Source organism: Trachypithecus francoisi, unplaced genomic scaffold (assembly GCF_009764315.1).
Source record: "Trachypithecus francoisi isolate TF-2019V2 unplaced genomic scaffold, Tfra_2.0 Contig00324, whole genome shotgun sequence".
NCBI lineage: Eukaryota > Metazoa > Chordata > Mammalia > Primates > Cercopithecidae > Trachypithecus > Trachypithecus francoisi.
Genome location: NW_022680571.1, coordinates 174,873 through 198,454, shown reverse-complemented (window position 1 = coordinate 198,454; position 23,582 = coordinate 174,873). Strand labels below are relative to the sequence as shown.

Genomic DNA, 23,582 nt, shown 5'->3' with positions numbered 1-23,582 from the left:
AAACAGGGTTCCTGTGTCTCTTCCTCTATCACGTTGCAACCTTTCCAAGGACTATTTTTGCTTAAACAATATATTCAAACATCAGAGACCATACTTTTAGAATCATAATTATTTAAAATGTACATAAACTGGACTAACCAGCTATATATGCACTGTCTTTTTTAATGTGTCATAAAGCCAAAGTCCCATACATTCATAAGGTAGTGTACCCTATGCTGAAGCCCCTGTATTGTTAAATATACATATTGAAACCCAAAAGGCTCAAAGAATTGATATCATACTTTAATGTCACAGACTAACGTGGATCTTCATGGAACCGGAGATAGTGGATTGAGTAGTTTCCATCACCCCAAAACCTCGTTATGTTTTCTTATCTGAACTTGGTGTCTGATATTTAAACCAGCTAAAAATTCTGCAAGATTTAACAAACAGCTTCCAAAGTTGTTTTTTTTTTTTTTTTTTAATCCATGATGTTTGCTAATTCATTCTAATCACCTTGAAGGTATGTACTTTACTCAGTGGAATCTCAAACGAGGTGCTAGGAGGTGGCTTGTGATCTAAACACTTTAGGAATAGCTAACTTAATCAGGAAGTTTCTAAATTTTTCTTTTTCAGCCCAACTTTTCTTTCATCCTGTCTTGTTTAAAAGATTTAAATTTCTTTAGACTGATGAGGATGGTGGTTCAAGCCAAGAAAGTGTGGGTGGAATGCAAAGCCTTGCTTTGTAACTAGAATGCAAATGCTATTCTAACATAATTTGAACCTGATTGAGCTGCCCAAATTTCAACCATCTTGGAGCAAAACACAGGAAAACTGTACCACAGCCAGAAAGATTCTCTGAATTCCAAACGGAAACAGAGCGTTTCTCCATTTCTTGGAGTTGTATTGGGCCCAAGTGTGTAGCCTAGAAAATAATAGTTAAATGTTGTTTCTGAACCAACTGTTGAATTAGTTTTAAAGTTTCTACCAGAAAAAAAAAAAAGAGAAAATTACCTACATATAAAAAGTCACAAAATCAAATTGTGTTTTTGGCTTAACATTTTCTTCACATTATTTTATTGAAGTTTGTATTAACTTTTTCTTGAAATGAAGTGTTCTATGGCTTTTGTTCCAAAAACTGTGAGTTTCCTTTCATTTACCCTGCTGTCACAGCATCCAAGAAAGAACACATTACCATAATTGCAGCCCAGAAAGAACTGGTCCCTTAACTTTTGATAAGAACAAGAACAAAATAATAGACATCACTTTCCTATTTCTTTTTGAGTACTGGACACAATTCTGATTTTTTTTTTTTTTCACTCAACCTTCATTTTTGGCTTCGATAACTTGAATTGGTAGTATAAAATATACTAGAATGGCTATAATCATAAAAGATAGAACATAATAAGTGTTGATGTGGATGTAGAGAATTGGAACCTTCACACATTGCTAATGGGAAGGACAAATGGTGCAGCCACTTTGGAAAATAGTTTGGCAGTTTCTTACAAAGTTAAAGACAAATGTACCATGCGCTCCAGCAATTCAACTCCTGCGTAGCTACCCTGGAGAAATAAAACATGTGACTTGCACATAAATGTTCACAGCAGCATTATTCCTAAGAGCCAAACAAATGGAAACAACCCAAATGACCATCAATTGATGCATGGATGAACAATATGTGGTATACCTATACAATGAAATACTGTGGAAGTTTGAGTCCAGGCAAGAGACAAACCATGCAGTGGGATTAAATAGGGAGCGTTTAATGTGAAGAATTATGAAGAGTTATGAAAGAGTAACTATAAGACATGCAGACACTCAACTCTGTTTGGTATTTTAGAGCTCAGGGAGAGAGTTCAAAGGACACACTAGGAAAGGGTTTAGACTTTCCTGGAAAAGGTATACGGCACTGCCACCTAAGAGTGGAGATGTTTAGAGATTTGGCCAAGCCAGAGTTGATCTTGAGTTGCTGGGCAAACTGTGGGCCACCTTCTAGAGTGCAGGTGAGAGGGCAGGTGATCGGCAACCACCGTGTTAGGGAGTCTGTGCATTGGAGTGGACAGAAGTTTCAAAGGGACACAGCCATGTGAGAAGTTTGAAGAAGGACAACAGCTTGATGTGTCAGACTCGGAAGGGAACTCTGATTTCTGAGCTGAGAAAGCTGGGGAAATAATATTGCCAGGCCTAGGTGTCAGACTCGGAAGGGAACTCTGATTTCTGAGCTGAGAAAGCTGGGGAAATAATATTGCCAGGCCTAGGTGTCAGAGTTGCTGAAAGGCTGCAACCTGGGCTTATGACTGGAAGAGATGCCACCAGACGTTGTCATAACCGCACTTCCGATTTCATCCCCTGAGCCAGAAATTGCAGCCTTTCTTTTGCACTATCTCTCCAGCACCCTCTGCTGAGGAAGCTTAACGTGGTGCTCACGTTAAAGGAGCAGAGCTTCAGGGGATTCCCTTGTTTATCTGAAAATATATTAAGGGGTGCAATAGACGTATTATTTCATTTTGTATGTCCATGTGCACCACTATTTAGCTCCCACTTTGTAAGTGAGAACGTTCAGTATTTGACTTTCTGAGTCATTTCACTTGGGAAAATGGCCTCCAATTCCATCCATGTTGCTGCAAAATATATAATTCCATCCATTTTTATGGGTGAGCAGTATTTCATGGTGTCTGTATACTATATTTTCTTTATCCAGTCATCTGTTAAAGGGCAGGTAAGCTGATTCTGTGACTTTGCTATTGTGAATAGTGCTGCAATAAACATATGAGTGCAGATGTCTTTTTATATAATAATTTATTTTGGGTAGATACCCAGTAGTGGGATTGCTGGGTCAAATGGGAGTTTTATTGTTAGCTCTTTGAGAAATCTCCATACTATTTTCCATAGAGGTTGTATTAATTTACATTTCCACCAATAGCGTATAAGTGTTCCCTTTTCTCTGCACCCACACCAACATCTGCTGTTTCTTTACTTTTTAATAATAGCCATTCTGACTGGTGTAAGATGGTATTTCATTGTAGTTTTAATTTGCAGTTCTCTGATGATTAGTGATGCTGAGCCTTTTGAAAAAAAAAAAACAACTTTTTATGAGATGCCGTTTTGTTTGAATTCACCATGTTGTGTTTCTCTTAACTCAAAGAAGAGAGGAGTTGGTAGCGTTGAGAAAAATTATCTAGTTAGTGTTTAGAATTTTGTGTCAGCTAGACTTGGATAATTAGAATAGTTTTAGAAGTCATGATGACGCTACATTTATTTGCTTGCAATGTGACTAAATTCTAATTTTATTTCTGTTCATTTATTTTTGCTATTACCTCTTTTCAATAGTTGGATATTTATATGGTACAAATCTCTGGACTCAACATATTAATTTCCATTAAGTCATCTTTCCTCTTCCGGATCTTTTCTCCCTAGCTTAATAGTACACACTGAAAATAGGAGAACTCTAAATCTGTAACTCGTTTTGAGAGTGTTCCTGAAGTAAAAGGGTTGGCATGTGGAGTGACAACGGTAAAAGGCCAGCCTCTTGCCTTTTATCCATCCTTTTTCACTTAGGTGTGAGCTTAGTCTTTCCATCATATCCTATTTACAGGCAGAAGAAAGGCTTTACATGACTGACAACTGCAAAGGGCCATGTTAGACTAGGAGAAGGGAGGTTTTCTGTAATTAATAAAAACTGACCCACAGGAGTGGCTGTTTGGTCCAATTTCATCCTGCAACAAACCCAAATCCAATCAGATGCACATGTTCTGGTGTGTGCAGTCTAAATTTTGCAGCAGTGTGGCCTGATATGGAGATAAAGAGGACAGGGACAGATAGACCATGCATCACACCTGCTATATATTATTGGATTCTTATATTTATCAATATTAAACCTCTGTTTTGCCACACAGAATTGATTGTGATGTGTTTCTAATTCCCATAATAGATTTCTTCATTTCCATTTTGCAGGAGTAGCTTATTAAGGCTGGCTAGGCTGCCCGTAACCATGTGAAGGACTTCTGTTTGGTCTTTTAATCACTGCAGACATGGGATGCTGATTTTGTGAATAAAGAGCAGAAAATGAATGGGGGTAAGATGCTAATGGGTCGAAAATCCATTTCCCTATTATGAACCAAGGTGAGAGGAGAATTATTAGCATGGCACTTCATTTAGGAGGCCATCTGCTGTGCATTGTGCCTGGGAAAGAAGGATGTTGCTGAAGTCACCAGGTCTGTCCTGGGTCAGAACTTACGTTCAGAGGTCACCTCTTGGAGCAGAGTAGAGCCATTTTATTTCCACTCTCTCCTCTACCTCTGCAGCCAGCAAAACATCTTATTCTTTGAAATTCACCAAGAGAAGGGAAAAAATAAAGAGACTTGGATCCATAGTCATCCCTCCATTTCTAAGTTGAAGAAGAACAGGGAGGCTTTTGTCTATGTCTTGGGCAATTAGATTAGCAACTTTGGAATGTGAGCATGGAATCTTTGTTCAGAGGGCCAAAATTCAGAGATAGAGTCAGAAAAACTGAGATTTGAGAAAGATTTCTAGAAAGATTGTCCTGATGCAAAGAAGATGATATGAGGAGATATCTGGAAATTCGGATACATAGGGTGCAAAGCTTATGACTCAAGTAAAAGACAAATACCCTGCTGGCCTGACTAGGCTTTAGAAAAAGAGAGGGCTGCTCATTATCGATTAAGAACAAACCCAGAGTAGACTGAGAAGGAAGCAGACATATAACTTACCTGTTATTTTAGCACCAGAAAATCAGGACTCATGAAAAGTGGAGAGATCTTTCCCTTTTCTTTTCTTTTCTTTCCAAGTCTACCTAAATATACTATGTAAACGCTATTCTCTCAGTACCTCTTGCCCATCCAGTAAACACTTCATGTGGATGTAGTGCTGGGCCCTTTTTGGTTACTGTGACATCTACTGCACAGATATATTTGTTATTTAACACAGGCCTTCTAAAGATACAACTTATTTACCCAGTTGCTTTACTCGGGGTGGAAACATCATGTACAAGAAGGGCCGTGGAAAAGATATTTTGAAGCAGATGGACCTCTTTAAAAGACTAATTTTAGATAGATTCAGAAAAATGCAAATATGCCATTTCACTTGACCATAGTATTAGCAGCATATTTAACATTTTAGTCTGGACCATCTGGGGCTGATTCTCATCTTTAGAAATTTTATGGAAGCTATTTTGGCTCTGCTTGGGAAAGTTTTGGTTGAGTTACTAGCAGTATCAGACTCTAGTCCTGTTGCTGAAATAGAAAGATGATTTTTAAAAAATCTCTTTTAGAGAAAAGTTGCTTTAGGAAGAAGAATTTGGGAACTTAGAATATATTTAAGAGATGAAGAACATTTCGGCTACCATTTAAAACTCAAATTTTAACAATCACTTGTATATGAGTAAGACCTCCTATTTCCTTTGGATTAGAAGACCCTCAATTCTCCCATATGGTCGATGTTTCTGTGCTATTCCTTGCTGCAAACATCTTTGGATGAGTTTGCTCTGTTTCCTGAGAAAGTTCTGGGTAAGGACTCACGTGATACGGTAAGACAGTAGAGGAAAACAGTCTTTCTCCTCCCTATCTCTGTGTAAACACCTTCCTTTTCAGTCTCAAACGCTCTGTGCAGGCTGCTAAAATATGTTGTGAGTCATTCATTTTAGAAACACAGTTTATTTTAGAACATGCACAAATGCTGTTATACATCCACATAAGCCTTCTGAGGAAAAAATAACACCCCAAATGTTTCAACCTTAGCATCTTTCTTCTTTAATTTTTAAAAAACGTCCTTTCTTTGTTCTTGCCCATATGGGTACATATTTTTTTTAAATGTTTCAATTATAGTAAAACATGTAGTACAAACTATTTTGAGGATGGAATTATTTTACTTGATTTGCCCTTGTACAGAACTGAAAATTGTATTCAAATAATTTTGTTAGATCTATCAAATCTAATAATATTCATTTAATACTCCCTAAAAAGATTATTTAACTCAAACATCAGGAAAAAAACGAATTTGTATTCTGTCTTAAAAACAGAAACCGTTTTAAGGTTATAGTAAGCATTTCAAATTTAATACAAAAGTCTGAGTAATGCTTTCATGGACGAACATACATTATACATTCCATTTAAAATTATTTTCTTGTCACATAGTAGTGTGTACATTTTCAATTATTCTGTTAATTCAAGGGGCTACTGCTGTCTGTAGAAATTCAAGTTGGCCACTGGCACAACATTAGTGAATTACAAGTGGGTCACAGATGATTGAAACTACAAATAATTAGATGAACCCCAGCCATGAGTTATGTAGGTGGTCCTAGCTGCAGATCCAGAGCTAGTCATGGACTTTGATTTGCCTCTCCTTTTGTGGTTGGGAAATCAAAGATGGAATTCAAGACATCTGCCTATACACTTCGTTATGGACAGTGGGTTGTGGACATGTGTTTGCTTTTGTCTGTTTCCATCTGCTCCCCACTTCATCTCTTGTTAAAAGTACTCCGATTTTCCTTTGTGCAATTAATTACTCTCCCTTGCTTAAGAATGTGGTATGGGAGTCTTGAGCCCACTTCTGTATTCTAGGAGATTTTAATTGCCTTGTACGATCAAGAGCTCTTGTGATACTAACCACGATGACCAGTCTTCGAATAGTCAGGTTACCCAGTTCAGGGCACTGGGAGAATATGAACACCACAGTGCATCTACCAGCCATGAGCTATAAGAGATGCTCATTTCTTCCATGACCAGGATGAGGACGTGAGGCTGGTACTAGACATTAACTATTCAGTGACGACAATGTAGAGCCCCATCTACTGAGGTGCTACCAGTTGGAGCCTGTGGTTTGAGTCAGGCCTGGAGAAGACAGCAGTGAGATAGCAATGGGTCCTTGGTTACTTGATTTGAGCAAGTTTCTTGATCAGGTCTAGTCCGATGGATTTTTTTCCATTGGTAAATTACCTTTGTTATCCAGTACAGTAGCCACTAATCTCATGTGCTTATTGAACATTTGAAATATGGCTCCTCCAACTGAGATGTGCCAGAAATGTAAAATACACACTGGATTTCAAACTTAGTACAACAAACATTTTTATATTGACCTCATGTTGAAATTGTAATGTTGAATTTAGACAGAGTGGGTGTATTGGTCAATTTGCATTCTTACTATAAAATATTGAGACTGGGTAGTTTACAAAGAACAGAAATGAATTTTTTTATAGTTCTGGTGGCTGGGAAGTTCAAGATGAAGGCATCGCAGGTTTGCTTATCTGGTGAGAGCTACTCTCTGTTTCCAAGTTGATATCTTTTGCTGCAACCCCAGGAGGGGAGGAACACTGTATCTTCACAGGGCAGAAGGTGGAAGAGCAAGTTAGCTGAGAGCTGGGTGAAGCTTTTTATATAACTCTACCTCCTAGCACTATCACACTGGTCATTTAGTTTCAACACCTGAATTTCCGAGGGGACACATTTAAGCCATAGCACTGGGTCAATAACCATGCTATTAAAATTACTTTCACCCATTTCTGAAATTAGATAATCGGCTTGTATCTGTGGCCCTGGTTGCATTTCTATTAGAAAACAATGGCTTAACCCATTTTGAATTTTCTTGATGACATGTAAAGATTTTAAAACTTACACAATAACTTACTTTTCAAATCCCAGTTGGATAACACCGAGTTTGACTTTCATACTTTGAAAAGCCAGTTCTAAGTTAGAAATGATACGTATATAAGCATCCAAGCTAGCAAAGTCCAAAGTCAAGTTAACGCTGTATGTGGTTTTTTATTGGTGACATTCTCCAAAGTTCTTTGGCTGATAGGCTTTATGTGTGAGGGCTCTGAACGGCATAGGCTTTATTGTCTCTCAAAATATACAACTGTTTTGTGTACTTCTTATTTTCAAAGTCACTGCAATAGCCTAAAAGTGAACTTAAATCCTTTCCCCCTTGGCTATAATATCAGTATGGTATCCAGCCTCCAAGATGGCCCCTAATGACTGGGCTGACTTGTATAAGCAATAGGATACTGAGGCAATGATGGCATGTGAATTTGAAGCGTAGGTCATAAGAGACATTTGAGTTTCCCTCTTGCATTCTTTTGGCTAACTCACTTGGGAGAAAGCCAGCCACTGTGTTGTAAGGATACTCAAGCAGCCCTGTGAGGAGATCCATGGGATGAGTAACTGAGAAGGCAGGCCAGTAGCCACGTGGCTGAGCCATCTTGCCAGAAGATCCTCCAGCCACATAGAACCTTTTGAGACTAAAGCCCTGATGGACAACCTGACTTCAAGCTCATGAGGGACTTTGAGCCTGAACCTCCCAACTAAGCCACTCCAAAATCCTAGATTCATGAAAAAATGGTATATCTTTATTGCTTTAAACTGTGAAGTAGTAGGATCATTTTTTACATATTAATAGATAACTATTACAGTCACATTTTATATGATAAGAATCATCCTACAAATCATTTTTATTTTTCAAGAAAAACAACCCTCAAACTTGTTTCTTCTTGCTAAGTCACTTACTTACTTTATCCTGTTGGTTTTTCCACTGAAATACTTGCTATCCTATTTATATGGTTCCATCTAAGGTGTCCGAGATATGCCATCCTTTTTCTCTTTAAGCTCAAGAGGAGTTTGGGCTGTAAAAAGTGACTGGTTAGTTCTGAAGAGGCAGATGTCTGTTTTTAATGCTTCGCATTACTTGAATCATAGACAATTGCAGGCTTAAAAGGTCTTTTGGAGGTAAATGATCCTAGTTCCTCCTCTAGATGCTTGGAAATTCTCTCCACCATTCCTTCCAGGGGTCACTCAGCCTACACTTAAGTATGGTGCTAGAGGACATCCACCTCTGACACTAGCTCCGTGGTAATGTGAGACTGCTCTAAATTTTAGAACAGGGTTGTTTATCCTGGGGACCTTGGATTCTGCTGCAATATATAAATAAACTACAGGTGTCCCTGAGCCCCCTGAGATGATATTCATGCATGAGATTGCACTCCTGTGATTTTTTTTTTTTACATGGAAAATTATTATGACTTTACTACTCAATGAGGTTAGTAGGTATTTTTAGAACCAATATATAAGAAATTAGCTTATATTGAGTCAAAATAGATGTCTGCAACTTCTCCACTTCAGTTTTGGATCTTTACAGAGGCACATACAAAAAGAAAAACCCCTGTGCCCTTGTCTGGTTCCTATATTCTACTTCCATGCTCTTATTGGAAATCTTGACGTCTAGCTGCAGGCCCAGCTGTCCTAGTGTCTAGCACTAATGTAGACCTCAGACCCAAGGGGTTTAAGGATCCCCCGTTCAATGCACCAAGGTCTCCACCAAGTTGCTTAGTTGCTGTGTTGGCCCTGGCTGTCACCTGACACCACAGTCTGCTTAGTATTGCTGGTCAATTTGCTCAGCTCAGTCACCACACAGGGCCTGGAGTGCCAGCTACGAGTCTATCAAAGAAAATCGAACCCTGCATCCTGCTAAAATGTTTCACTGGGGTTAACTTCTGCCTAGCTTACAACTGTCTGTTGCCATTTCTTGGCTTTAGCTTTGCTTTACTGGTTTCATGATGCCTCACTTTTTTCAGGCAACAACCTCTCAAGGTAATCACCTACTACTGATTTTCCTATGAAATATGAGGCCCTGTTGTCTCCCAAGAACTAGAATAGATTTCCTTCCCTGTCATTAAAGCGGTTTAACTTAATTGCAAAATCTGGTCCCTCCCATCATCATGGAAGTTAAACTTTATCTATCTATCTATCATCTCTCTCTCTCTCTCTCTCTCTCTCTCTCTCTCTCTCTCTCTCTCTCTTCTATTTGAGGCAGGGTCTCACTCTGTTGTGCAGGCCACAGTGCAGTGGTGCAAACATAGCTCACTGTGACCTTGACCTCATGGGCTCAAGTGATCCTCCCACCTCAGCCTCCTGAGTAGCTGGGACTACAGGCATGCACCACCACAAACAGATAATTTTTTAATTTTCTTGTGGAGATGGGATGTTGCTATGTTGCTCAGGCCGGTCTCGAACTCCTGGCTTCAAGTGATTCTCCTGCCTTGGCCTCCCAAAGTGTTGGGATTACAGGTGTGAGCCACTGTGCCCAGCCAAGTTAAACTTTAGAATCCTCACCAGCTATGGTATAATCTTCGTCAACAGTGTCAGGCCTCTGAGCCCAAGCCAAGCCATCATATCCCCTGTGATGGCCTGAAGCAAGTGAAGAATCACAAAAGAAGTGAAAATGGCTGATTCCTGCCTTAACTGATGACATTCCACCATTGTGATTTGTTCCTGCCCCACCTTAACTGAGCAATTAACCTTGTGAAATTCCTTCTCCTGGCTCAGAAGCTCCCACACTGAGCCCCTTGTGATCCCGCCCCTGCCTACAAGAGAAAAACCCCCTTTGACTGTAATTTTCCACTACCCACCCAAATCCTATAAGACGGCCCCACCCATATCTCCCTTCGCTGACTCTTTTCGAACTCAGCCCACCTGCACCCAGGTGAAATAAATAGCCTTGTTGCTCACACAAAGCCTGTTGGTGGTCTCTTCACACGGACACGTGTGACAAACAGGAGCGTTTGTCAACCATTTGAATATAACTATTATGTGTGAATTTAATAAAACCATTTTCATCTAATCCTGTCATCCATAGAAAAAGTGTTCTAAATGATTTTTGAGATTTCTTAAGCTCCAAATGTCTGAATTCTTTCTAAATATTTCAACTATTATCCTACAACACCATCAACTTTGTTTCCACCCTACCTTTTCAGTGTCTCACTCATTAGCCCAAAGTAAATGACTATTTTCAAGTCACTTTTCACAGTTTTGAGTCCAGGGTCAGTGTTTTGTTGATTTTTGTAACCCAAATCTAACACAGTAGTACCTAAAACATCAGCATCTATTAAATGTTTATTGAAGAAAAGCATGTTGAGTTAACATTCAAGAGCCATTACGAGTATCTTTGAAAACAATTTAATATTCTTCTTTTTAGAAATTCATCCCCCCGGGGGGGTGGAGCAAGATGGCCGAATAGGAACAGCTCCAGTCTCCAACTCCCAGCGCGAGCGACACAGAAGACCGGTGATTTCTGCATTTTCAACTGAGGTACTGGGGTCATCTCTCTAGGGAGTGCCGGACAACCGGTGCTGGTCAGCTGCTGCAGCCTGACCAGCGTGAGCTGAAGCAGGGCGAGGCATCGCCTCACCTGGAAGCGCAAGAGGGAAGGGAATCCCTTTTCCTAGCCAGGGGAACTGAGACACACAACACCTGGAAAATCGGGTAACTCCCACCCCAATACTGCGCTTTAAGGAAACAGGCACACCAGGAGAATATATCCCACACCTGGCCGGGAGGGTCCCACGCCCACGGAGCCTCCCTCACTGCTAACACAGCCGTCTGCGGCGATCTATCCGCAAGGCAGCAGCGAGGCTGGGGGAGGGGCGCCCGCCATTGCTGAGGCTTAAGTAGGTAAACAAAGCCGCTGGGAAGCTCGAACTGGGTGGAGCTCACAGCAGCTCAAGGAAGCCTGCCTGTCTCTGTAGACTCTACCTCTGCGGACAGCGCACAGCTGCAGTCCAACAGGGGAAAGAGCCGGGGCGGTGCAGACGCGAACGACTCTGTCTGACAGCTTTGGGGAGAGCCGTGGATCTCCTAACGCGGAGGTTGAGATCTGAGAACGGACAGACTGCCTGCTCAGGTGGGTCCCTGACCCCTGAGTAGCCTAGCTGGGAGACATCTCCCACTAGGGGCAGTCTGACACCCCACACCTCACAGGGTGGAGTCACCCCTGAGAGGAAACTTCCAAAGAAAGAATCAGACAGGTACACTCGCTGTTCAGCAATATTCTATCTTCGGCAACCTCTGCTGCTGATACCCAGGCAAACAGGGTCTGGAGTGGACCTCAAGCAATCTCCAACAGACCAACAGACAGTCCTTCTGACTGTCAGACGGAAAACTATCAAACAGGAAGGACACCTATACCAAAACCCCATCAGTACGTCACCATCATCAAAGACCAGAGACAGATAAAACCACAAAGATGGGGAAGAAGCAGGGCAGAAAAGCTGGAAATTCAAAAAATAAGAGCGCATCTCCCCCTGCAAAGGAGCGCAGCCATCGCCAGCAACGGATCAAAGCTGGTCAGAGAATGACTTTGACGAGATGAGAGAAGAAGGCTTCAGTCCATCAAACCTCTCAGAGCTAAAGGAGGAATTACGTACCCAGCGCAAAGAAACTAAAAATCTTGAAAAAAAAGTGGAAGAATTGACAGCTAGACTAATTAATGCAGAGAAGATCATAAACGAAATGACAGAGATGAAAACCATGACACGAGAAATACGTGACAAATGCACAAGCTTCAGTAACCGACTCGATCAACTGGAAGAAAGAGTATCAGCGATTGAGGATCAAATGAATGAAATGAAGCGAGAAGAGAAACCAAAAGAAAAAAGAAGAAAAAGAAATGAACAAAGCCTGCAAGAAGTATGGGATTATGTAAAAAGACCAAATCTACGTCTGATTGGGGTGCCTGAAAGTGAGGGGGAAAATGGAACCAAGTTGGAAAACACTCTTCAGGATATCATCCAGGAGAACTTCCCAACCTAGTAGGGCAGGCCAACATTCAAATTCAGGAAATACAGAGAACGCCACAAAGATACTCCTCCAGAAGAGCAACTCCAAGACACATAATTGCCAGATTCACCAAAGTTGAAATGAAGGAAAAAATCTTAAGGGCAGCCAGAGAGAAAGGTCGGGTTACCCACAAAGGGAAGCCCATCAGATAACAGCAGATCTCTCGGCAGAAACTCTACAAGCCAGAAGAGAGTGGGGGCCAATATTCAACGTTCTTAAAGAAAAGAATTTTCAACCCAGAATTTCATATCCAGCCAAACTAAGCTTCATCAGTGAAGGAGAAATAAAATCCTTTACAGATAAGCAAATGCTTAGAGATTTTGTCACCACCAGGCCTGCCTTACAAGAGACCCTGAAGGAAGCCCTAAACATGGAAAGGAACAACCGGTACCAGCCATTGCAAAAACATGCCAAAATGTAAAGACCATCGAGGCTAGGAAGAAACTGCATCAACTAACGAGCAAAATAACCAGTTAATATCATAATGACAGGATCAAGTTCACACATAACAATATTAACCTTAAATGTCAATGGACTAAATGCTCCAATTAAAAGACACAGACTGGCAAACTGGATCAAGAGTCAAGACCCATCAGTCTGCTGTATTCAGGAGACCCATCTCACATGCAGAGACATACATAGGCTCAAAATAAAGGGATGGAGGAAGATCTACCAAGCAAATGGAGAACAAAAAAAGCAGGGGTTGCAATCCTAGTCTCTGATAAAACAGACTTTAAACCATCAAAGATCAAAAGAGACAAAGAAGGCCATTACATAATGGTAAAGGGATCAATTCAACAGGAAGAGCTAACTCTCCTAAATATATATGCACCCAATACAGGAGCACCCAGATTCATAAAGCAAGTCCTTAGAGACCTACAAAGAGACTTAGACTCCCATACAATAATAATGGGAGACTTCAACACTCCACTGTCAACATTAGACAGATCAACGAGACAGAAAGTTAACAAGGATATCCAGGAATTGAACTCATCTCTGCACCAAGCGGACCTAATAGACATCTATAGAACTCTCCACCCCAAATCAACAGAATATACATTCTTCTCAGCACCACATCGCACTTATTCCAAAATTGACCACATAATTGGAAGTAAAGCACTCCTCAGCAAATGTACAAGAACAGAAATTATAACAAACTCTCTCTCAGACCACAGTGCAATCAAACTAGAACTCAGGACTAAGAAACTCAATCAAAACCGCTCAACTACATGGAAACTGAACAACCTGCTCCTGAATGACTACTGGGTACATAACGAAATGAAAGCAGAAATAAAGATGTTCTTTGAAACCAATGAGAACAAAGATACAACATACCAGAATCTCTGGGACACATTTAAAGCAGTGTGTAGAGGAAATTTATAGCACTAAATGCCCACAAGAGAAAGCAGGAGAGATCTAAAATTGACACTCTAACATCACAATTAAAAGAACTAGAGAGGCAAGAGCAAACACATTCAAAAGCTAGCAGAAGGCAAGAAATAACTAAGATCAGAGCAGAACTGAAGGAGATAGAGACACAAAAAACCTTCCAAAAAATCAATGAATCCAGGAGTTGGTTTTTGAAAAGATCAACAAAATTGACAGACCGCTAGCTAGACTAATAAAGAAGAAAAGAGAGAGGAATCAAATAGACGCAATAAAAAATGATAAAGGGGATATCACCACCGACCCCACAGAAATACAAACAACCATCAGAGAATACTATAAATGCCTCTACGCAAATCAACTAGAAAATCTAGAAGAAATGGATAATTTCCTGGACACTTACACTCTCCCAAGACTAAACCAGGAAGAAGTTGAATCCCTGAATAGACCAATAGCAGGCTCTGAAATTGAGGCAACAATTAATAGCCTACCCACCAAAAAAAGTCCAGGACCAGATGGATTCACAGCTGAATTCTACCAGAGGTACAAGGAGGAGCTGGTACCATTCCTTCTGAAACTATTTCAATCAATAGAAAAAGAGGGAATCCTCCCTAACTCTTTTATGAGGCCAACATCATCCTGATACCAAAGCCTGGCAGAGACACAACAAAAAAAGAGAATTTTAGACCAATATCCCTGATGAACATCGATGCAAAAATCCTCAATAAAATACTGGCAAACCGGATTCAGCAGCACATCAAAAAGCTTATCCACCATGATCAAGTGGGCTTCATCCCTGGGATGCAAGGCTGGTTCAACATTGCAAATCAATAAACGTAATCCAGCATATAAACAGAACCAAAGACAAGAACCACATGATTATCTCAATAGATGCAGAAAAGGCTTTTGACAAAATTCAACAGCCCTTATGCTAAAAACGCTCAATAAATTCGGTATTGATGGAACGTACCTCAAAATAATAAGAGCTATTTATGACAAACCCACAGCTAATATCATACTGAATGGGCAAAAACTGGAAAAATTCCCTTTGAAAACTGGCACAAGACAGGGATGCCCTCTCTCACCACTCCTATTCAACATAGTGTTGGAAGTTCTGGCTAGGGCAATCAGGCAAGAGAAAGAAATCAAGGGTATCCAGTTAGGAAAAGAAGAAGTCAAATTGTCCCTGTTTGCAGATGACATGATTGTATATTTAGAAAACCCCATTGTCTCAGCCCAAAATCTCCTTAAGCTGATAAGCAACTTCAGCAAAGTCTCAGGATACAAAATTAATGTGCAAAAATCACAAGCATTCTTATACACCAGTAACAGACAAGCAGAGAGCCAAATCAGGAATGAACTTCCATTCACAATTGCTTCAAAGAGAATAAAATACCTAGGAATCCAGCTTACAAGGGATGTAAAGGACCTCTTCAAGGAGAACTACAAACCACTGCTCAGTGAAATCAAAGAGGACACAAACAAATGGAAGAACATACCATGCTCATGGATAGGAAGAATCAATATCGTGAAAATGGCCATACTGCCCAAGGTGATTTATAGATTCAATGCCATCCCCATCAAGCTACCAATGACTTTCTTCACAGAATTGGAAAAAACGGCTTTAAAGTTCATATGGAACCAAAAAAGAGCCCGCATTGCCAAGACAATCCTAAGTCAAAAGGACAAAGCTGGAGGCGTCACGCTACCTGACTTCAAACTATACTACAAGGCTACAGTAACCAAAACAGCATGGTACTGGTACCACAACAGAGATATAGACCAATGGAACAGAACAGAGTCCTCAGAAATAATACCACACATCTACAGCCATCTGATCTTTGACAAACCTGAGAGAAACAAGAAATGGGGAAAGGATTCCCTATTTAATAAATGGTGCTGGGAAAATTGGCTAGCCATAAGTAGAAAGCTGAAACTGGATCCTTTCCTTACCCCTTATACGAAAATTAATTCAAGATGGATTAGAGACTTAAATGTTAGACCTAATACCATAAAAACCCTAGAAGAAAATCTAGGTAGTACCATTCAGGACATAGGCATGGGCAAGGACTTCATGTCTAAAACACCAAAAGCAACGGCAGCAAAAGCCAAAATTGACACATGGGATCTAATAAACTAAAGAGCTTTTGCACAGCTAAAGAAACTACCATCAGAGTGAACAGGCAACCTACAGAATGGGAGAAAATTTTTGCAACCTACTCATCTGACAAAGGGCTAATATCCAGAATCTACAAAGAACTCAAACAAATATACAAGAAAAAAACAAACAACCCCATCAAAAAGTGGGGAAAGGATATGAACAGACATTTCTCAAAAGAAGACATCCATACAGCCAACAGACACATGAAAAAATGCTCATCATCACTGGCCATCAGAGAAATGCAAATCAAAACCACAATGAGATACCATCTCACACCAGTTAGAATGGCAATCATTAAGAAGTCAGGAAACAACAGGTGTTGGAGAGGATGTGGAGAAATAGGAACACTTTTACACTGTTGGTGGGATTGTAAACTAGTTCAACCATTATGGAAAACAGTATGGCGATTCCTCAAGGATCTAGAACTAGATGTACCATATGACCCAGCCATCCCACTACTGGGTATATACCCAAAGGATTATAAATTACTCTACTATAAAGACACATGCACACGTATGTTTATTGCGGCACTATTCACAATAGCAAAGACTTGGAATCAACCCAAATGTCCATCTGTGACAGACTGGATTAAGAAAATGTGGCACATATACACCATGGATTACTATGCAGCCATCAAAAAGGATGAGTTTGCGTCCTTTGTAGGGACATGGATGCAGCTGGAAACCATCATTCTTAGCAAACTATCACAAGAAGAGAAAACCAAACACCGCATGTTCTCACTCATAGGTGGGAACTGAACAATGAGATCACTTGGACTCGGGAGGGGAACATCACACACTGGGGCCTATCATGGGGAGGGGGAGGAGGGAGGGATTGCATTGGGGAGTTATACATGATATAAACGTCATGCACATGTACCCTAGAACTTAAAGTATAATAAAAAAAAAAAAAGAAAAAATAAAAATAAAATAAAAAAATAAAAAAAAAAGAAATTCATCCCCCCATTATTATTAATTATAGAAAAAACTTCTCCAAAATTTGTTAATGCCAAAAGAAATATAAAGTCTTTATTTCCTAAAGGGCTGTTTACCTGGAGATTTCTTTACATTTTAAGAAAATAGGACTAGGTCAGCCTTGGGAGAATTGTTTGCAATTTCAAAAGTGGATAATGACTTGGGAAGCTTGTTTGCTTGCTTGTTTTCCCTTTTCAAAGCTCTTCTGGTGGTCTATTTGCATAAGTATTTGAGTGCACTTTATGCTTATACGAATGATGATCAGACCCACAGAATTTGGATTTATTATAAATATGAAACATGTATAAAGATAAAATCTTAAGTAGAAACTGATTATCCTGAAATCCCAACTAAAATAATAATAAAAGGCTTTTTAAAAGTAAATTTTGCCTAAAGACTGCCTTTATCCAATTCCAGCACTATACTGACCCACAAAAGTGGGCCCATACAGACAGCAGATGTGGGGGAAAGAAAACAGAACAGTCCATTGACTTAGACAATTACACTGAACTCTGCAGGAGATGGGACCTAAATTTAAATTGAATTAGTCAAGACTCAAATGTATGCAATCGTTAAACAAATAAGCAAACACCTGTTGACAAATTTGGGTCATTCAGGGACTTAGAATAGGTCAGCTATAAAAAATAGAATAAAACCAAATGCATGCACAAAGAAATAGAACTAATATGTATTCAGTGACCCACATCACCACACACTGAGCTAAAAGCTTTACATAACTGATGGTTTCCCAGCCTGTGGCATATTAATGCACTGGCCACATGGGTAGGGTTATAATTTAAAGCTCCCCATCAGGCTTCAAAACCACTAAAAGGTTATCTCTTCTAATGTTCCAACCATCCTAAAACATAGGCCATTGATTTGAAGTGTGGTCTCTCTACCAGCAACCTCATAATGCCTGGATCCTCAGTAGAAAGGCAAACCTTGAGCCTCAGCCGAGACTTATGGATCAGTGTGGAGTCCAGGAAACTGTGTTTCACAGGCCCTTAGTGCACACTTAAGATCTAGAACCGCTGGTCGTCTGATTTCATGATCATTCTACAGATAAGAACTTTGAATTCAAGAGATGCTAAAAAAATATCCCGAAAGTCAGCCAGGCACAGTGGTTCATGCCTGTAATCCCAGAACTTTGGGAGGCCAAGGTGGGAGGATCACTTGAGCTCAGGAGTTTGAGATGAGCCTGGGCAACATAGTGATATGCCATCTCTACAAAATAAAATTTAAAATAAATTAGCCAGTTGTGGTGGTGCACACCTGTAGTCCCAGCTACTCAGGAGGTTGAGCTGGGAGGATCACTTGAATTCAGGAGTTTGAGGATGTAGTAAGTCAGGACTGCCCCACTAAACTCCAGCCAGGGCAATAGAGCGAGACTCTGTCTCAAACAGTCAAAACAAAGAAACATAAAACCAAAAAATCCCAAGGTTAAGCAAATTAGTAAGAGATGTAGGTAGGTCATGAAGCTGGATTTGATTTGGCCAGAAAATGTGAGCTCTTCTGATTTCACCACAAGGTCAACCAAAAAGAACTTAGGGTCTGTTTAAGAAACAATTCCTGCTTAGTAAGCATGAAATTATTCTTTTAATAATTTGATTAATGATTTTTAGTCATTATACTTACAGGCCAGGAATAAATTCAAACAGAGCAAAGTAGGGCATAAGAATAAATTATAGTGCTAAGTAGGTTTTGTGTCATTTCAGAATGCAGTCTCTTCACTCTGGCTAGCTTGCTTGCTAATTACTTAGTGTAATGCTCCATCTTCACAATGCATGTGCTTATCATATATTCTTAGTTACGACTTCAATGGAAGGGAACTTACCACTCATTTTATGTCAGTTTTGTATGAATCTTGTATACTCCAACTACAATAAAAATGAGAGATGAATAATGATATTAAATCTGAGTGGTGGGCTGGCTAGACAGTATTTAAATGTATCTCTGAGACAACATTTTGTTAACAGTATACTAAGCAAGATTCACATCTTCTTGAATCTTAAGAGCACACACCAGAATAATTATACTCTTTGTTCCAAAGGACTATCATTATGTAACTACTATTAATGATGTAAGTATACAGTTAACAGACTTATAATGATATAAGTATATACGCTTGTATAGAGTTATAAAATATAAGTGTGTGACTAGTGTAAGTATATAATTATTGCTTGCATGACCTTCTTTTATGTTATCTATTTCATTATTTATTTTATTAGAGTAAGGAACATCTTGTTATTTTAATCATGCATTATTTAGGTTAAATATGGGAGATATTTAGGAGAAGGAAGCCAATACTGAGCACCATGAACAGAAAGCAAACAAAAGTGAAAACCAGCAGAATGAGGGCTGATAAACAAAAAATATGAACACACATTCCAAAACTTCAGACAGTTGCAAAAAGGGAAAGTGTCAAGCCCTAATAGTTTTGCATTGACAAAGGTCCTGGGAATTTGACCAGCTTGTAGAGGATTGTATAGAAAGAGTAAGTAGGTGAATTAAATTAAAAAATCATTAAAAAAAACAATGAAGAGCGGCAGAGGTTCCCTATCTGTCTCTGAAGCATAAGCAATAACAATTATTAGGGCTTGCCACTTTTCAGGACTTGCTAAATCAAGAGAATGCACTTTTGGAGACCGAGGTGGGTGGATTGCTTGAGTCCGGGAGTTTGAGGCGAGCCTGGGCAACATGGAGAAACCCTGTCTTTACAAAAAATACAAAAATTAACCAGGTGTGGAGACATGCACCTGTAATCCCAGCTAACTGGGAGGCTGAGACGGGAGACTCACCTGAGCCCAGGAGGCAGGGTGCAGTGAGCTGTGATTGCACCACTTTGCTCCAGCCTGGGCAACAGAGTGAGACCCTGTCTCAAACAAAACAAAACAAAACAAAAATAATACAAAAAAAAACAATCAAGAGAATGATGCTCTGAAATCAGAAGTTATCTCCTCTATAACAGGAGATGACAGTCTTCATGTTTGGACAGATGGATGAATCTAGTACGGGCTTTTAAGAAAATCTCAGAGGAGAGAGTAAATCCCGATTCTTAAAAAAGAAAAAAAAGAAAAAAGTCACACATTGACCCAAAGAAGTCTCCCTCCTGCCACAACCCCTCCCCGAGCAACACACATACAGGATTGGATAAAGCCAGAAAATACTACATCCGGCTTTCAAATCGCTTTAACAGAGGACAAGTTTGAGCTGCACTGCATGTGTGCATGTGTCTTTGTTTGTGTGTATTCTCATCCTAAGGACTGAGTCTAAGAAGCAATAGTGTTCTTTCGTGATTTTTGGTTTTTGTTTTAGAGACACGTCTCACTATATTGCCCGAGCTGGTCATGAACTCCTGGGCTAAAACCATCCTCTTGCCTCAGCCTCTGGAGCAGCTGGGACTACAGGTGCACACCACTACCCCTGGCAAGAATCAACAGTGTTCTTAATGAAAGATGAGAGCAATGGGAATGAAAGAAAATATCAATACTGTAATTTAAAAAAATTCCTGTGCTTAAACATGAAAAGTATATATACAATTAGTAGGTCCATTGAATTCTTGACAAAATTAACAAAAATAGATGCACATTCTTTATGAATCTTTTCAAAAACTGAAGTAAAAAGAAAGGCAATGCCTCAAATATCAAGTAAAATAAACAGGTTTATGACAGTATGAAATGAAGCTGGCCTCTCCCTGTAATCCATAAACAGCAAAAATATCAGAAGAAAAAAATCAATGTACAGGACTTTGATGAAAGAACTTTGCATAGCCAAGGTACATGTGAATGCAATAGAGACATACTAATTCAGAGAATAAAAGGATTAAATCTAGTTCATTCACCAGGAACCATTATTTTTCCCTTAAAAGCATATTGATTTGAGAATTAATAACAGATAAAACACTTTGCTGAAGAATAAAGCTACAAGAGGGAGACACTGGTTGTTACACAGCAGCAACGTGGCAATAGATACCTGACACAAGAAGTGAATCATGTCATGACTGAATGTAAGGGTGGGGAAGCAACTTAAAATGGCCACACCAAGGAGAGAGGTAGACCGAGGTTGGGCACACGCAGAAGAGGAGAAAGGTAATGTAATGCCAGAGGCAGAGATTGAAGTCATGTAGCACAAGCCAAGGAATTCCATCAAGCCACCAGACTCTGGAACAGGCAAGGAACAGATTCTCCCCCTACAGCCTTAGGGGGAGGGTGGCCCTGCCAGCAGCTTGATTTTAGCTCAGTGATGCTGATTTTGTACTTGTAAACTTCAGAACTGGAGGGAATAAATGTGTCTTGTTTTAAGCCACTGAATTTGTGGTAATATGTAACAGCAGCCACCATCATACAAGGTTATTAAATGTATTTGAATATATTATCTCAATGCACGTAGAAAGTTGAAGCATACCACCACTTTATTCTCCATTTTTTTTTTTTTTTGAGACGGTTTTGCTCTGTTGCCCCAAGCTGGAGTGCAATAGTATGATCATAGCTCACTGCAGCCTCAAGTTCTTGGACTTGGGTGATTCCCCAGCCTAAGTAGCCAGGATGATAGGTGCATCCATCACACCCAGTTAATTAAAAATACATTTTTTAAAGATATGGTCTAGCTGTGTTGTCCAGTCTGGTCTTGAACTCCTCTCAAGCAGCTGGAACTATGGGCATGTGCCACCATGCCTAGTCCACTTTATTCTTGATGAGGCTAAACAGAAAAATCTAAGTGGGGAGTTGTTTGTGAGCTTTAGTAAAATCTATGTGGACACTGATGGACATCACAGGTGCTGGGGAGACCTTTGTTAGGCAAAGTGGCCTCTGTGCTCTTGGAAACAGGCAAGGGCAGTATCATCATGGACATTGGCATCAGTGGTGATGGTGTCATCATTGGGAAGTACTGAGGATCTCTGGAGAGGTATCAGTTACAGAGAAGGAACCTCAGTATTTTCAGCATTAGGAAACCTCACCACAGCTAACTCAAGGAGGATCAAAGTGGATGTGCTCTAAAAGCCAGCAGGACTAGCTTACCAATCACACGGGAACACTTTACTCAGGATGACAAGGATTACTGGGTGATAGGCAACAGGAACTAGATTTCCTACAGTGTGGGAGGGGAAGGAGCAGAGAAATAGGATGTTGTAGCTCTGTGTTCCTAAGTTTATTTCCAGTTTGTTCTGTTCCAGTATCAGTTATCTATTGCCATGCTGCTGCTGCATAACAAACAACCACATGGCTCAGGGGAAGACAAGAGTGTGTATTACTTACCTATCTGGAGCCAGCAGGGAGTCAGCGAGGTGGTTCTGTGGAGGTCAGCTGAGCTTACTCATAACCATAGACAGGTTTCCTTATTGACTGGCTTTGCAGTGCTGCAGTTCCTCTAATCTTTGAGTAGACCAGTACTGGGACTCAGAAAATGATACCCCAAAACAAAGGCCTCAGAGGCAGCCTCAAAAGCAAAAGTTTCTCTCTGACCTCCTCTTGCCCTCCTATCTCTCAGTTCCATCCTCCCGACAGGCATCATAAAAACTAGAATTTCTCTTCCACAAGGCAGGTCCTAGAAACCAGAACCCTCTTTCCCAACAGCCAGCCACAAAACCTAAAAATAGGACTTTTGTTTCACCTGTTTGTGTAGAAACAGGTCACAAAGAATCATCCGACCTACCTGGTTTGACTGCATGTCCTAAGACCCCCATTCCAGAGAGGGTCCCACCCCATACCCAGAAGGAAGAAGTACTGCTCAGAGAGGCCAAGAAGAATTCAGACAGACAGGCCTTGCTGGGTTTCCCCATTCAGCTGATTAGCATTAGGTTAGACCCTTTTGGTCCAATCCTATTTCTACATGGCTGTCCATACTTTGTTGAACCTAAGCATAAAAATGGTCAACTTCCCCTGTATCTTTGGGTCTTTGTTCTAAAGGCTCCTGTGTACACATTAATAACTTCGTATGTTTTTTTTTTCTATTAGTCTGCCTCTTGTCAGTGATTTTTTTCAGTGAAGTGTCAGAGGGCAAAGGGAAAATATTTTCTTAGCCCTTTGTTATGGTTTGGCTGTGTTCCCACCCAAACTTTATCTTGAATTGTAACTCCCACAATCCCCACGTGTCACAGGAGGGACCTGGTAGGAGTTAACTGAATCATGGGGGCAGGTTTTTCCCGTGCTGTTCTCATGATAGTGAATAAGTCTCATGAGAGCTGATGGTTTCATAAAGGGCAGTTCCCCTGTACATGCTCTCTTGCCTACTGCCATGTAAGATGTGCCTTTGCTCCTCCTTCACCTTCCACCATGATTGTAAGGGACCATATGGAACCATAAGTCCATTAAACCTCTTTTTCTTTATAAATTACCCAGTCTTGGATATTTCTTCATGGCAGTATGAAAATGGACTAATACATCTTTCACTAGGTTGGACATATTCTTATACCTTTTGCAGAGATACAAAAGAGAACTCCAGTCTGTTCAGGCAAGAACTTGC

At 40.2% G+C, this 23,582-nt stretch overlaps 1 long non-coding RNA gene across 1 annotated transcript in view; it reads right to left on the bottom strand.

Moving 5' to 3' along the window:
* The window catches only part of LOC117083353, a 143,655-nt gene that overhangs the window by 395 nt on the left and 119,678 nt on the right, over positions 1 to 23,582 (bottom strand). The gene's annotated exons all lie outside the window — the stretch shown is intronic.